General features: G+C 44.6%; 1 protein-coding gene across 1 annotated transcript in view; it reads left to right on the top strand.

Annotated features, from left to right (window-relative positions):
- The window catches only part of SHISA9 (shisa family member 9), a 306580-nt gene that overhangs the window by 55961 nt on the left and 233443 nt on the right, over window positions 1–17176 (top strand). The gene's annotated exons all lie outside the window — the stretch shown is intronic.

Genomic DNA, 17176 nt, shown 5'->3' with positions numbered 1-17176 from the left:
TTACAGGCATTTGGGGACGCGGTGATGAATAAGGGGAATAAGTTTCCTCTCTTAAGGAGCTTTGAGTCTACTGAAAAGTGCAATCACTCATAAAATTGCCTTTGTACCATGTGTAGGAATGAACGGACACAGAAGAGCATGCTCTAGGGGCATTTGGTAGGAGACACTTTGCTGAGGAATTGTTGCTTGAGCTGAGACCTGGAGGATGAATAGCAGAGGACACCCAAAGGAAGGGAGAGGCTGGAACAGCAATCCGCTGTTGGGAACTGCATGGCTCTGGGAAAGCCTTGAGGAGAGGAGCAGCCTGGGTCTTTAGAGGAAGTTGTCAGGAGACCTGCGTGGCCGGAGTAGAGAAAGTGGGGCGGGGGGGACGTGGAGAGGTAAGCATGCTGGTCAGGCAAGACCTTAGCAGCCATGGGGGAGGTTTTGGTGCTTTTCTTGAGAGAGTGATAGAAATCCATGGAAGAGGTTTAGCTGAAGAAAAATGCAGCTGGAATTCATTTCTGGAAGGTCACTTTAGGCCAGAGGAATAGGAGGCTCCGTGGATGGGAGTGGAGGAAGTCGGCTGTGAAGTGCCCCCGACAATGGCTTGCTCTGAATCGTGATAAGAAGGTCCCCAGAATGACTTGTGAAATGGCAAAAACCAAGGTGCAGAACATTGTTAGAAATAGAGAGTGATCGAACCATGCATTTGGATTTATATGTATTTGATTAAGGAAACTCTGGAAAGGTGGAGAAAAAAAGTACCCCAAGTGGCTGTATATTTATCATGTGGTTGGGGGGGGCAAGACGGACAGAAACAGGAGTGGGAGCTGCAGACTTCCCCAAATGTACCTTTTAAAAAAAATCTTATTTTATTGAAGTATAGTTGAGTTACAGTGTTGTTCTGGTGTACAGCAAAGTGTACACATACATATATATTCTTTTTCATATTCTTTTTCATTATGGTTTATTATGGGATAGTGAGTGTCATTCCCTGTGCACTACAGTAGGTCCTTGTTGTTTATCTCTTTTATATACAGTAGTGTGTATTTGTTAATCCCAAACTCCTAATTTATCCCTTCCCCATCCTTTTCCCTTCAGAAACCATAATTTTGTTTTCTATGTCTGTGAATCTGTTTCTGTTTTTTAAATAAGTTCATTTGTGTTGTGTTTTTGCTTCCAGATGTAAGTGATATCATGTGGTGTTTGTCTTTGCCTGTCTGACTTACTTCACTTAGTGTGATATCTCTAGGTCCATCCATGTTGCTGCAAATGGCATTCTTTTTATGGCTGCGTAGTATTCCATTCTGTGTGTGTGTGTGTGTGTGTGTGTGTGTATACATATATATATATATATATAGATAGATAGATGATAGATAGATAGATAGATGTGCCATGTCTTTATCCATTCATCTATGAATGGACATTTAAGTTGCTTTCATGTCTTGGCTGTTGTAAATAGTGCTACTGTGAACATTGGGGTGCATGTATCTTTCCTAATGAGAGTGTTTGCCTTTTCCAGATAGATGCCCAGGAGTGGGATTACTGAATTATATGGTAGCTGAACACAGGGGTGTGTGTATCTTTTTGAATTATAGTTTTGTCTGGGTATATACCCAGGAGTGGGGTTGTTGGATCATATGGCAACTCTATTTTTAGTTTTTTGAGGAAACTCCATACTGTTTTCCATAGTGGCTGCACCAATTTACATTCCTGCTGACAGTGTAGGAGGGTTCCCTTTTCTCCACACCCTCTCCAGCATTTGGTATTTGTAGTATGTGTGCCTTTTTATACTGCTATGACTTTTGAGCCACGTGTTTGGCTTCTTACTGAAAAACTGAGTAAAAGTGAGCTGAACTCGGCTCTAACAACAGTGGTTGTGTGTTCAGGGCTGGGGCAAGGGGAATGGGATGGAAGCTGTTGATTGATTCCTGATGGGAAATTTTCAATAAACTTTCATTCTCCTTTCAGAAGGTTTTCTTTTCTGTATCTGATATTTAATTATCTTTTGCCTAAATAGCCCTTTGATCTTATACTTCCTCCTCTAACCGGACTCTCATAGTAGGAATTTATCAACCTTGTAGCTTTAATGGTTGTTGAAGAGTTGCCCCAGCTGGAGGGTAACGTCGTCTAACTTGTATTGAGCACAGTTCAACATTCCAGACACAGAATGTTCGACGTGTGATGTTGCCTTTAAAGTTCACAACCACCTCTCACCACCATTTTGTGGACGTGCAAACCAAGGCATGGAAAGGTGAGGTGGCTTGTTCAAGATCACCCTTCAAGGTCACCCTTTGGAGGGTAAGCCCGTGGGTCACTAATTCATTTGCTGGCTGTTGGCAGGGTGCCTGCTATGCGCCAGCCACTGGGTTAGGTGCTAGAAATATCCTGATGACTAAGGGGTGGGTTTTGCTGTCAGATCACACTCCCTCAAGGGCCTGACAGAACTTCCGCACGTAACCATTATATAGTGTGACAGAGGCTATAAGCTGGTATGTGCAAGGCCTGAAGAAATGGAGAAAGGGAATCAAGGAAGGCTTCCTGGAAGAAGAGGAGATGCTTTAGTTGTACATAACTCCTGTGTTTGACAAGCAGGTGGAGGCTGGAGGGTGTTTTGAGGAGAGCGCACAGCCTGTGCAAAGGCCTGGAGGCAGGAGGCAGCGCACCATGAGGGTGGAGATGTTCGAGCTGTGGAACCACCGGGGTGGGGGAACCGGGGAGGTAAGTGGGGCCTTGATGCTGTGTGGGGGCTTCTTGCCATTTTCTTCCAGCCAGCCCACATTTAAAAATTTTGGGGTCACACCCATGGCATGGAGACATTCCCAGGCCAGGGATCGAACCCTCACCACAGCAGTGACCTACCTGAGCCACAGTAGTGGCAATGCTGGATCCTTAACCGACTGAGCCACCAGGGAACTCTGGCCAACTCACTTCTTCTTCTTCTTCCTTTTTTTTTTGTCTTTTTGTCCTTTTAGGGCCGCACCTGTGGTACATGGAGGTTCCCAGGCCAGGGGTCCAGTCGGAGCTGTAGCCACCAGCCTATGCCAGAGCCACAGCAATGCCAGATCTGAGCCGCATGTGTGACCTACCCCACAGCTCACAGCAACGCTGGATCCTCAACCTGCTAAGCGAGGCCAGGGATTGAACCCACAAGCCGACCTGCAACCCCGTGGTTCCTAGCCAGATTTGTTTCTGCTGCACCATGACGGGAATTCCCCAACTCACTTCTGATGTGTGCCTTTCCCTGCTATCAGTGTGTCCCTTTGTCTTTATGATATGTTTGTCATCAGCTCCCAAAATTCATTCAGCTGAGCAGTTGCTATGTGTCAGCCTTGGAGCTGGGGGTTCGGTGGTAAAAATGATGTGGTGTCATGGGTGAATCAGGCCCAGAAATGGACCCGTTGAAATCCAGTGGACGTCGGATAAGTGGCATTGTACTAGGAAGCCCAGAGAGAGGGCATATAAATAGAGACAGGAGGTGGTCAGGGAGGGCTTCCTGGAGGAGGTGGCCCTTGAGTTATGTTTTGGTGGATGAGGAGGAGTTGGTTGGGGGGGCATGGAAATGAGCTGGTGTGGCCTCAGAGTAGAGGGGACCTCAGGAATAAAGGCCCAGAGGTATGATGCGATTAAGTGTGTATGTGGGGCCAGCGGAATGACCAGGAGCAAAACTGAAGGATTATGGAAGCCCTGGGAACCAAGCTCAAAAGGCCCAGTTGGGGACTTTCTAGGTAAAGAGAGAGGAGGAAGGTGGAGAAAGAAGGGGCAGAATGGTGATATCCTCATATTCCAAATTGCTAATAACATCAGAGCAACCTGTAAATCAGTCTGGAGCACATGGCACTAGAACTTTCCCCCAGGGATCAGCAAGTGCACTCAACAAGTCAGGTTTTGGCCAAGCCCTGCATGTGGAGCAGCTGTCAGGTGTGATCACAGGGACCTGCCGGAGCTGGCCTTTCTCTGCGGGAGAGTTAGTTATATCTTCCAGCGTGGCTGAGACCAAGAACTGTGGCCAGCACCTCAGGCCTGGTAAGAGTAATTAAAATGGGATCAGTGGCTCCTGTGGTGACATTGACATCAGTGCTCCCAGCGTGGAGGCCTCTGGCCATGGCTGGACTGGCTTTCTGAGGACTGGTCCCCTGCCTGCCTTGCCAGGCTAACCCGACCAGACAGGGAGGAAGCGCCCTCTATTTCCCAGCCATCATGTGTCAGTGCTGGTACCCATGACCTTGGATTCTCAAGACAACAGTTCGAAGAGGCAGAAAGGGGAGACTGAGGCCCGGAGAGGTTCAAGGACATGCCTGTGCACAGTGGGAGCCAGAGTCAGGATGCAGCTGCAGATCCTGGAGCCATGAGGTTCAGGGGTTCCTGACCTCCCTCACTGTTACATTTCAGTCCCGCACTTGTGAAAATGATGCCTGCCCCGTTCACATTCTGGCACTATGACCGAATGTGTTTGTCCTCCCTGATGTTGAAGCCCTCACCCTGGTGTGATGGTATTAGGAAGTGGCGCCTTTGGGGGAGGTGGTTAGGTTTCGATGAGGTCATGAGCATGGTGCCCCCATGATGGGATTAGCACCCTTATAAGAAGAGACACCAGAACTCTCTCTGCCACGTGAGGTCACAGCAAGGAGGTGGCCATCTGAGAGCCAGGAAGCCCTCGTGGTGAACTGAACCACCTGGCACCTTGACCTTGGACTCCCAGCCTCCAGAACTGTGTCTGTTGTTTAAGCTCCTCAGTCTATGGTATTTTGCTATGGCAGCTTGAGCTGAGACAGCTTGCCTCCTTCTCCCTGCCTTAAAGCACCTTGATTTCCATTTGGAGAATTATGTTTCCCTCACCAGCTGCATCTTGTTGGGACTGACTGATGGTGGTCGTGTGACCCCACTGGGCCAATCAGAATTCTTCTCCCCAGGCCTGGCCTCTGCATGGTTCTTGCAGTCCAGCATCTGGGGTGCTTGGGCAGACAGGGAGGGAGCGTGGCTCCTGTTGTCTGATCCCAATCTACTTTCAAACCTGGCATTCAGCCTTCCTGTCCACTCTGTGAGCTACTAGGGGTCTATCCGATCCCTCCCTTTCTGCTTAAGTTCCCCACCAGCATTTCTGTTGCTGGTAACCAGAGGTGCCTGAGGACAGTGGTTGGTTCTGGGCCTTTTCTGTGCCATTTGTTTTTGTTTCTTTTCTTTTTTTTTTTTAAGCCTAATTCTTTTTTTTCTCCTCTTTTTTTTTTTTTTTTTGGCTGCTCTTGTGATATATGGCAGTTCGCAGGCTGATGATTGATTCCGAGCTACAGCTGAGACCTATACCACCGTGGCAGCAATGTTGGATCTTTAAGTCACTGCACCAGGCCAAGGATTGAACCCGTGCCTTAGCAGTGACCCAAGTCACTGCAGAGATAATGCCAGATCCTTAATGCACTGTGCCACAGCAGGAACTCATTTTATTTTTTAAACAGTTTTATTGGTATATAATTTACATACCATAAAATTACACTTAGCTTTGGTATATTCACAGAGTTGTGTATACATCACCACTCTCACATATTAAGACCTTTTCATCACTTCAGAAAGACACTGAGGAGTTCCCTGGTGGCCTAGTGATTAAAGACTTGGCATTGTCAGTGCTGTGGCTGGGGTTACTGCTGTGGCCCACATTTGATTCCTGGCCTGGGAGCTTCCGTAGGCCATGGGCATGGCCAAAATAGAGAAAGAAATTCTTAGGCATGAGCAATCATTCCCTCTTTTCTACCTCCCCTCAGCCAATTACTAGTTCACTTTCTGTCCTATGGATTTGCTTACTGTGGACATTTCATTTCAAAAATCACACAATATGTCACAAAAATCACAGACCTTTGGGTCTGGCTTCTTAATCTTTTTTTTAAATTATAGTTGATTTACAACGTCGTGCCAATTTCTTCTGTACAGCAAGCGACCCAGTCCCTTTCTCATACTATCTTTCTTCATGTTCTATCCTGAGAGATTGGATATATACAGTTCCCTGTGCTGTACAGTAGGACCTCATTGCCTATCCATTCTTTTTTTTTTTTTTCTTTTTTCGCTTTTTTTTTGTCTTTTGTCTTTTTTGTTGTTGTTGTTGTTGCTATTTCTTGGGCCGCTCCCGCGGCATATGGAGGTTCCCAGGCTAGGGGTTGAATCGGAGGTGTAGCCGCCGGCCTACGCCAGAGCCACAGCAACGCGGGATCCGAGCCGCGTCAGCAACCTACACCACAGCTCACGGCAACGCCGGATCATTAACCCACTGAGCAAGGGCAGGGACCGAACCCGCAACCTCATGGTTCCCAGTCGGATTTGTTAACCACTGCGCCACGACAGGAACTCCTGCCTATCCATTCTAAATGTAATAGTTTGCATTGACCAACCCCAAACTCCCCATCCATCCCACTCCCTCCCCCTTGGCAACCACAAGTCTGTTCTTTATGTCTATGAGTTTGTTTCTGTTTTGTTGGCTTCTTAAACTTACTGTGGTTTCAAGGCTCATCCATGTTGTAGCATGTATCAGTACTTCATTTTTAAAAACTGTGGTTAACAAAAACACAGAACCTGAAATCTACTCTCTTAACACCTTTTTAGGTGCACAGGACATGGTGGTGAGCCACAGGCGCCACGGTGTAGAGCAGATGGCCAGGCCTTTTTCTCCTTCCATGACAGAAACTTCGCACTGTGCACTAAGTACCATTTGTTTTTAATTATCGGCTGCAAGTGTGATGTGAGAAAATGTGTGCATGTGATGAGCAAGATGAGTGGGAAAGGTGAGGGATGTGGAGGACGTCCCTGCAGGATGCAGGATTGGGGGAGGAGGAGGACAGAAGCAAAGCAGCAGTCTGGACGCACGATCTGGGCGGGGGTCACAGGTACATGCAACATGACCTTGGCCTTCTGGGACTCATGGTGCAGCAGGAGAGATGTTGACAGTGGCGTAAATAACTAGATCAGGGTGCATGTAATAAGAGCATGAAGAAAACTGGATGCATGGCAGGGATTCCGAGGAGAGATTGTTTAGTGTGTGGGATAATTGAGAATAACAGTAGCAATGATGGGTAGCATTTATTGAACCCGTGTTATGTGCCAAGGTGCCTTTCTTAATGTTTATGTCATTTAACCTTTGTAATAACCCTAGGAGATCAGGAAGCAGCTACTATTATTTCTTCCCCTTTCCACATGGGGAGACTGAGGCACAAAGAGGTTTATGTAAGTGGCCCAAGGCTGTAGGGCTGCGAAATTTTCGGGTGGCATTTACAACCTTTGCTTTCTGGCTCCCAGCCCCTGGTTTCACAAGGTATCACGGGGTGGAGAGTTTGGAGTTGCCTTGTTAAAGGCAGGCTGAGAAAATCTGGCCCAGAGTCAGATAATACTCACCTCAGGCAGAAGGCATTAAAACAAGCTTCTTTAACATGTTCTGGATGTTTAGCCGAGAGCAAATCATTCATGTAATCCCTCCCTCTCGTCCTCACCGAGGGGGCTCCAGAGTCCTTCAAGTCACAGCCTCATAATTAACTAAATGAAAAGCTCCCTACAAACAAGGGAACGTCAAAGGGCTGCTGCTTGCAGACTCACAACACTGACAAATCACAGTTTTCATTAGAACACATTCCTGCTGAAGTTGGGCCAGATCCCAGGTCTGCCCTGGGTATGTCAAGAATCACTCCATTTCCAGATCTGGTCTGAGATGCTGAGTTTGAAAAGAATTTGGAGCAGAGATACAGACAGAGCTGATTTTGAGGGAAGCGAGAATGTGTTTTTTTGACCTCAGGCCCAGGATCTAGGTGCCCAGCAGGAACTTAATAAATGTCTGTTGCCTGAACAAATGAAAAAATTTCAAAGGTAATTCATTCTATGGAGAACCATAGGTATGACATGAACCAAAGGGATGATGGTGTATCATTCAAGATCTTAGGGTTTTCTGCCTTTTTATGGAACAGAAATTCAAACTGACTTAAGTAATAGAATTTATTGGCTATGTGACTAAAATGTCCCAAGGTATACTGGCCTTCAGGAAGGGTTTGATCCAGCAATGCTAGTATCACAGAATTACTGTTTTTATTGTGAAAGCCTGGCCCCTGGGAAGTCCAAGACAGGATGTGTTTATACTGTACCTCTGAGTCTGATAATTGTGGTTTAGTCAAGGGTAATATTTTTTATCAATACGATCTGGCCTGAGATGGAAAGAATTCACCATATTGCCAAACTTTTGTGAAGTACAGAGGAGCAGATCAATAGAATTCAAGAACATGACAGAAAATGGAGGTGATTCCTAGTTGTGTTAACCTCAGAAAAGTTGCTTAAATCTCTCAAAGCCTTGTTTCCCTGGAATAAACATGAATAGTTATTTCTGCCCTGTTTAGTGCTTGAGGGTGTCAAAAGGCTCAATGAGAAAATATCCATTAGAATTCTGCACAAGTGAACAACTATAATTGGTGATCCTGGAAGTTAACAGGTTATTGATAATGGTGATGGCAATTTCTTCTAGTAGGTGCTTAGGCTGATTCATTCACATGTATATTCCTATATCTATATCATCTATATCTGCACTCGTACACACAGCCTTTAGGAAAGGTTTGATCCAGAAATGCTACCAAATTTTTGTTTTTATCTTGAAAGAGCAGCCCCTCCCTAGGAAATTTCAGAGGTGATGCTCTTAAACTATAGCCCAGTTTGAAGTCTGTTTGACATGTGTGTATGTGTGCATATATATATTTGAGATATAATTTACAGGTTCTTGAGATAAAATTTCATGTTCTTAAGGTATACAATTAGGTGGCTGTCAGTAAATTCACAAAATTGTGAAAATTCACAGACTCTTTTCATCACCTCAAAAAGAAACCCCATACTCATTAGCAATCACTCCCATTATTCCTCACCCTAGCCCCAGGCAGACAGTAATTTCCTTTCTCTCTTTTATTGAGCACCTACTGTGTGCAAGGCGCTCTGCTAGGTGCTAGAGATAATGATAATAAGAAAACTCTCCTAACTGATTTGGAATCAGATGAACAAACCCTAAATTACTCAGGAAAAAAATAAATGGGACTGGCTGACTGTCATTGTCACAGAGCAGGTGATTGCTTTTGCAGAAAGGGGCAGTGTAGAGTGGAGAAGAGTTTACCCTCTCTGCCACAGCCTGGCAGCCCTGTGGTCTTGGCCTCACTGAGCCTCAGTTTTTTATCTCTAAAATGCTACCCATCTCCGGGGAGTTCCCTGATGGTCTAGCGTTCAGGATTCAGTGCTTCCCTGCTGTGGCCTGGGTCCAGTCCCTGGTCTGGGAATTGAGATCCCACATCAAGCAGCAGCACGCTGCAGGAAAGAAAAAAAAAAAAAGGCCGCCCACTTCTGAGGGTGGTTCTGAGGGTAAAATGAGATGATGTATTTCAAGGGCGCAGTCTGATGTCTGACATCTAGCACATAGCAAGTGGTAACTACGAGAGATCCCGCGGTGGCTCAGCAGAAACAAATCTAACTAATATTCATGAGAATGCAGGTTTGGTCCCTGGCCTCACTCAGTGGGTTAAGGATCTGGCATTGCAGTGGCTGTGGTATAGGCCAGGGGCTACAGCTCAGGTTCGACTCCTAGCCTGTGAAGCTCCATATACCAAGGACGTGGCCCGAAAAAGAAAACAACAAAAAAATGGTAACAATATTATGCTTGAAATGGATGATGGAAAGAAATGGTGTTTATGGAAAAAATTGTAGTGAAGGCAGATGAGCACTTATCTCTGGGATTCAAGGATGGGGAAAACTTTCCTACCAACCACTCCATTGAAACTGGGGTCTGACTTTGGCACTACTACCACCTTGGGCTTGATAATCCTCTCTTGTGGGGGCTTCTTGTCTATCATAGGATGTTTAGCAGCATCTCTGGCTCTATATGCTGGATTCTATTAGCCTTTTCCAAGTTGTAACAACCAAAATTGCCTCCAAACGTTGCCAAATGTCCCCTGGAGGACAAAATAGCTCCTATTTGGGCATCATTGATCAAAACTAAATACTCAAATGTCCTCTGAAGAATGCTTTGCTTTCCTGCATCTGTGATTCTGCTCACCTCGAGAACTTCCACTTCCCCAGCCCCATGATATCAAAATTCCACCTGACCTTCAAGGCCAAGCTCCAATGCTACTTCCTTTCTGTGTCTTCCCTGTTGAAAGAGCTTCCTCCATCTCAAATCCCTAAAGCACTTTATCTTCTACATCTTGTATGATAACAAGTGCCAGCTATGTACCAGGTCTGTGCTTTACAACGCTCATAGTAATTTCACAAGGAAATCATCATTACTCTCATGTACAGATTAGGGAGCCAAGGCTCAGAAAAACTCTGTTACTCATTCATGGTCACAGAGCTGGAGAGTGGCAGGTCCAGGACCTCTGTGCACCACAGAGTTTCTGCTGCTTCTCCCACTCCACCCAGTCTCTGGGACAACCCCTTTCTCCTTTGCACTGGAGCGATCTGTGTACATAGTTCCTTTGAAGATTGCGAATCCTCTGTCTCCTTCCTTCCCAGCAGAGTGCCTGATGCATGGTAAGAGCTGAGAAATATTTGTTGAATGAATAAATGAAAAGAAGAAGTCTTAGAGGAAGCTTCCAAGCACGGTTACTGAGCCTTTGAACTTGGAAAAGACTCAGACCTATCCAGGATGGTTAAATATTTGCCTTCTGGAAGGAAGGCTGTGGTCCAGATTCTCTCTTGAATTTTTGCCTGATTCTAGTCATTCAGAAGAAGTTTTCCAAGCCAGTCCTGTGTGCCAGGACTTGTGATCATCTCTGGCAGTCTAGAAATGAAGGAGACATGGTCTTGTTGGTAGAAATATTTTTCAAGATGGGTTTGGAAACTTCTTGCCCCTGAACTAGCAGTTCCTCTTCTGGGTAGAAATCCTAAAGTAACTGTTGGTCATGGGCACAGAAAGTCCTGCAAAGAATAGTTATTGTGGTGTTGTTGGTAATAGTGAAAAAATTGAAAACAACCAAATTCAGTGGTTCCCCAATAAGCCTGCATGTTAGAATCACCTGGAGAGCTTGTAAAACTTCAGGCTACCTCCCACATCAAGTCAGACACAGTATTTAGGCCTGAGACACAGCTGTCACTCTGTTTTGAAATTCTTAGATAGTTCCAATATGCAGAGTTGTTTGAGAACCACTGATCTAAACGACCATGATCAGCAGAATGCATAAATCAGTTATGGCAAACAGATGACCTTGCTGTAATGGTAACAAATGAACTATCCTGAAAGACACGTGTAAGAATGTTTATAGCAGCAACACTATTTACAACAGACCAGGCATGGAAGCCGCCTAAATGTCTACTGACGGAGGAATGGGTAAAGAAGAGGTGTATATATACAATGGACTGTTACTCAGCCATAAAAAGGAATGAAATAATGCCGTTTGCAGCAACATGGATGAACCTAGAGATTATCATACGAAGTGAAGTAAGTCAGACGGAGAAAGACAGATATCATATGATATCATTTGTATGTGGAATCTAAAATAGGGTACCTTATTTCCCAATTAGAAATAATTTTACAGACATAGAAAACAAACATATGGTCATCAAGGGGAAATGGGGCTGAGGGAGGGATAAATTAGGAGTTTGGGATTAGCAGATACAGATTACTAGATATACAAGAGATAAACAACAAGGTCCTAGTTTATAGCACAGGGAACTATACTCAATATCTTGTAATAAGCCCTAATGGAAAAGAATATAATAAGAATATATATGTATGTGTAAATGAATTACTTTGCTGCATACCAAAAACTAACATAACATTGTAAATCAATTACACTTTGATAAAAAAATTTTTAAAAGGAATGTTTATAGCAGCACTGTTTATAGTAACACCAAACTGGAAACAGCCCAAACATCCGTCTGTAGTGGAAGGGATAGATAAATCGTGGTGTGAGCATAAAGGGGAATATCATACATGAGTGAGAATGAAGAAGTGATAATTACATGTGTGAGCCTTACAGGCTATTGAGTAGAAGAAGCCATGCAAAAAGGTGTACAGACTGTATGACTCCAAGTACGACATGATCTAAAACAGGGGTCAGCAAATCTTTCAGCAGAGGGACACACAGTACATTCTCTAGGCTTGTGTGTGATACTGTCTCTGTTGCTAAGCAGCTCTGCTGTTTTTACGTAAAGCAGCCATGCATGATATGTAAACAGGTGAGTGTGTCTGTGTTCCAATAAAACTTTATTTGTAAAGGCAGGTGGTGGCTGGCTTTGGCCCACCATTTGTATTTGCCATAGTTTGCTGATACCTCTTCTAGAGTGAGCAACATTAATCTATGGTAAAACTACCATGAGACTTGTTATCCCAGGTGGAGGGAGGGGTATAGAAAGGCAGCTGCTGGGACTCAGGAAAGGATCTTTTTTTCTTTCTTTTGGCTGCTGATTATGATGCTGTGTTCAGTTGTGGCAATTCATCCTTCTCTGCACTTATGATGTGCACACTCTTCCAAGTGATGTTATTCTTCAATGTTAAGTTTGCATTAGACGCAGCAAATAAGCAAATGAACTAAAATGATATGTCTTAAATCATAAGGTGCAAAACAAGTGAGTTTTAGAAGATCTAGATGGCATGTAAAATAGACAAAAAGGTGTGATAAGCTGTCTAGGGACCATGCATTAGATTAAGATTGAGAAGCTGTTCAGGAGAATAATTATCACCAAATTCACAATGGTGGCTACCTCAGCATGGGAGAAGGGAGGAAAATGGGATGGGGAGGGGTGGTTGGGGGGGGGGCTTTTCGTGTCATCATAATATATTTATTTCTTGAGCTGAGTGATGACTAAATGTGCTTTACCATGTAATCCTCTATTTCCTTTTATGTGTTCAAATATTCAATACTGATAGCAAAAAGAATAGCAGATAAAATCCTTATTTTTCATGGGTAAATGCTTGAAGGTTCAGAAGAATGTGAGCCCATGAGGGCAGTGAGTTTTTTAAAATGTGTTTAATTTTTTTATTTCTCTCCAGTGTGTAGAATAAGGCTTGATACATAGTAGGCACTCCTCAAATATTTGTTGAATGAATGAAATGCACATCACATAAGACAGTTATGGATCGACCGAAGAATCCATTTTGGAGGTGCAGTGGGAATTTAGAAAGAAGGGTAACCAGAAGCTCTCCCTCAAAGACCCCCACCTGAGACCTGGGCAGTAAGACGAGCTCTGCCAGGCTCCCCTTTGGCCCAGCCTTCAAAGCTACTCATTTTCCCAGCCTAAATGGCACGAGCAAACCCTTGGTGCAGACATTTAAAGGATGGCACCTTCTGACCTTGTTCACTCCTACATCCCGAGTTTGTGCAGGAAGGTCTATGCGAACCCCTCAACTTGCCTGCTTTGCAAGGCTGTCTAGTATATCCTGAAGCCTTTGTCTGGAACCGGGAAGCTCAGATCACTGATGAGGAAGGAGGTGATAGGGGAGACAGAGGCGGTGCCCGGACGTGTCAGAGAGGCAGGCTGAAACCCGCTCGTCTCTTGGCTGGCTGCCCGGTCTTGAATGGGAAAAAGGTCTTCCCATGAAGCATGAGTCAGCCTCTGAAGCTTGGGGAGGAGGGAGGGGGTGGGGGGAATTGTGGCCTAATTTGGTGCATAACTGGGAAGGCAGGCATCTTCCCTGTGCTCTGGTGATGCTGTAGTTTAAAAAATTCATGCATCTCCTTACTCACCCTGTGCTGTTTTGTGGATCATCTCTGTTTAGGAGGACAAGCCCTAAGAGCTGTGCACTGTACCCGATTATTTTTATGATTGCCATTATTATTAATGCCATCATCGTTGTTCTTGGGGTGGCTCTGTGAAGCAATTCATCAAAGCCGCCAAAGTGAAGAAAATCCTGTAAAAATGGAGAAAGCCGGTATTTGGCAGAATTTCCTAGCTCCTCTTTCAGCTCAGTGTTCAGCTCAATTTTAGTGGTACCCATGGGGTTATTCTCATTGGCTCTCTCTTTACAGGATTTCCCCCTAGATCTCAGCCTGCCTTTGCATTATTTTTAGCCTATTAATTCTACATAATTTTCTCTTGCACTCTATGCTAGCACCTTCTAGACACCAGGGATGTGCTTGTAAATAAATCAGGCAAAAATCCTCACTCTCCTGGAGTTTATATTATAGTGTGTGTGTGTGTGTGTGTGTGTGTGTGTGTGTGTGTGAGAGAGAGAGAGAGAGAGAGAGAGAGAGAGAGAGGGAGGGAGAGAAAGAGAGAGAGAGAGAGGGAGGAAAGGAGAGGGAGAGAGAGACGGAGAGAAAGAGGGAGAGGGAGGGAGGAGGGGAGAGGTTATGGGAGAAACAAATAAATGAACATGAACATTTACAATAGTCATGAGCACTAATATTAAAATCATAGGGGCATATATTAGCTAGGGTGGTCATGGAGGGCTCTCTAGAAAGGAAATAATCTGAAATAGGACCTGAAAGATAAGAAGAAACAGTAGGACAGAGTGGAAGCTTCTAGACAAAGAGAGCCACAGGTGCAAAGGTCCTGAGGTAGGACGAAGTTTGACAAAGTCTAAAACCAAACAACAGCCCAGTGTCATTGGATGTGAGCAAGAACAGGGGTGATGCATGATGGGATTAGAGCTGTTAGAAGGAGTGAAGTTGTATAGAATCTTTTAGACCCCAGAAAGCCTTTCTTTTCAGCTCTGTCCAGTAGAACTCTCCGTGATGATGGAAATGTCCTGTAACTGCTCTGTTCACTATGGCAGCCACTAACCACAGCTGACTCTTGGGCAGGTGACTTGTGGCCTGTGCAGCTGAGGTGCGGAATCCTTAATTTTAGCTAATTTTAATTCTCACTCAAAGTTAAATTGGAATAGCTGTGTGTAGCTATTGGTTACCACATTGGTGATCCAAGAACCAGTGATTTTGCTCACTCACATGGTATGCTTGGGTAATACTTTTCTGGAGAGTGGATTTTTAGGGCAAGAGTAGAGGCAGGGGTGCATTTCAGAAACTGTTACATTCCATTCATTTTCTCTAGGAGCCTGGTAGCTGAGTCCAGTATTCAGAGAAAGCTTTCTTTTTGTCCTTCTTTTCCTTTTCAAATGCCATCAGCCTTTCTGGAATAGTATGGGATCAACCCCAAGGTGATTCTTTTGGAAAATAGAAAGTCACAGGGAGTGTGCATTGTGTTTTGACGGACAGCTCAGTTCTGGTGGAAGAGATTCTTGACTCCCATAAAGATATGGTTTACCGACCAAGCTAGTTAACCATTGGGAGCTCACTGGGCAAGTGGAACATCTAGATTTCAGAGCAGAGGGTTTTCAGGCTACAGGGCAAGATAAGACTCTTTCACCCTATCCCTTTTTTTCTCCTCTGTAGACAAAATGCCCTTAATAAAATCTGCAACTGTTAATGATAGTTGCCTTCTTTTAAAAAAATACATGAGCCACACAACTTATGTATATATAACACTGAATTTTCATAATCGCTCTACCTGTTAACTATTGGTCCTTAAAAAATCTTTCAAGAATCTTGTATTAAGGAGTTCCCATCATGGCTCAGTGGTTAACGAACCCTACTAGTATTCCTGAGGATGCAGGTTCAATCCCTGGCCTTGCAAAGTGGGTTAAGGATCTGGCGTTGCTGTGGCTGTGGTGTAGGCCAGCAGTTACAGCTCTGATTCTACCCTTAGTCTGGGAACCTCCATATGCCATAGGTGCGGCCCTAAAAAGACAAAAAGATGAAAAAATTTTTTTCATATTAAGACACATGAAGGAAAGGATGCCATCATTGGTTTGGGTATAGTGGAAGAAACGGTGGATTCGGATTCCAGAGGCCTGTGTTCTAGTGCAAGTTTTGCCACCATTTGGCCACATGGCCATGAGAATAGCTCTTCTTGTGTCCAGATATTATTTGGGGGGGATTAATGGGTTATTTTCTAAACTCCCTTCTGGATTCTGTAGCCTAGGGCATAAAAATATGTTTGCTTTCTCTATATGCATAAGTGGAATCAAGGTTATGTATTGAGAGTGGTGCTCAGTGAGGGGTGATGACATAGAGGGCAGTCTCCAGCACTGGCCTGGTCTGGATTACTGATGGCAAGCAACAGAAGCCAATGCTGGCTCAAATACAAGGCTTCAGAAAGACAGGAACCAGAGTGTTCCAGGGTATCAAGGCAATGGCAACGAAGACATATCTAGATCGAGTCCTTGTGTTCACATGCTCATGATTCAGATTCCTGGGAGGAAGCATGTTTGGACAAACTTGGCACTCTCCTTAGCCAGGAGAGGGCAGGACATGTTTCTTTTCCTTTTTTTTTTGTTTTGTTTTTGGCCACCCCTCAGCATATGGAGTTCCCGGGCCAGGGATCAGATCCAAGCCACAGTAATTTGGGATCCTTAACCCACTCTGCCAGGCTGGTGCTTGAACCTGCATCCTGGCGCTGCAGAGATGCCATTGGTCCTGTTGTGCCATAGCAGGAATTCCTGGGACATCTTTATTGACAATTTTGCCAAAATGGTAATCTTTGGAGTTCCTGCTGTGGTGCAATGAGATCAGTGGCATCTGCAGCACTAGGATGCAGGTTTGGTCCCCATACCAGCAGGGTGGCAACTGCAGCTCAGATCTGATCCCTGGCCCAGAACTCCATATACTGCAGGATGGCAAAAAAAAAAGGTATCCAATGTGCGAGAAGATAGTTCCCTAAAGGAGCTTACCAAAAGATGGGGGTAGGGGAACCAGGCAGATGAAAATAATGACCAAGATTCCCTAAAAACACAGACTCTATTTTTGAAAGTTAAGCATGTAGTCTAACTGCCATGTACACATAGACTACGTGTGCTAACCAGTGATATCTAAATCTAAGTGACATCTCTTTTCATCAGAAGCCTCAGTTCCCTGGCGTTTTTAGATTACTCTGTGAAAATTATTGTGAATCTGAAATTACCTCTATCCGTATCTTTATCTCTGTCTCTACCTCTGTCTCTGTCTCTACATCTACATTTATATTGTCAGTATCTGTATGTATCTCTCTGTATTTATATACACTTCTGGGGCTGCTGCTAAGTCAGCTAAGACTCAAACTCTTGGACATTGATAACCTACATGCACAGTACTCCCACCCATCCATCCATCCATCCAGCAAATATCTGTTTAGCACTATTGTGGCCAAGCACTGAGAACACAAAGTTGCGTAAGGTACATTCCCTGCTCTTGGGGAACTTTTGGTTAAGTGTGGGTTGTGGTTG

Source organism: Phacochoerus africanus, chromosome 5 (assembly GCF_016906955.1).
Source record: "Phacochoerus africanus isolate WHEZ1 chromosome 5, ROS_Pafr_v1, whole genome shotgun sequence".
Taxonomy (NCBI): Eukaryota; Metazoa; Chordata; class Mammalia; order Artiodactyla; family Suidae; genus Phacochoerus; species Phacochoerus africanus.
Note: the sequence above shows the minus strand (reverse complement) of the source record. Positions and strands in the feature narration are given on the sequence as shown.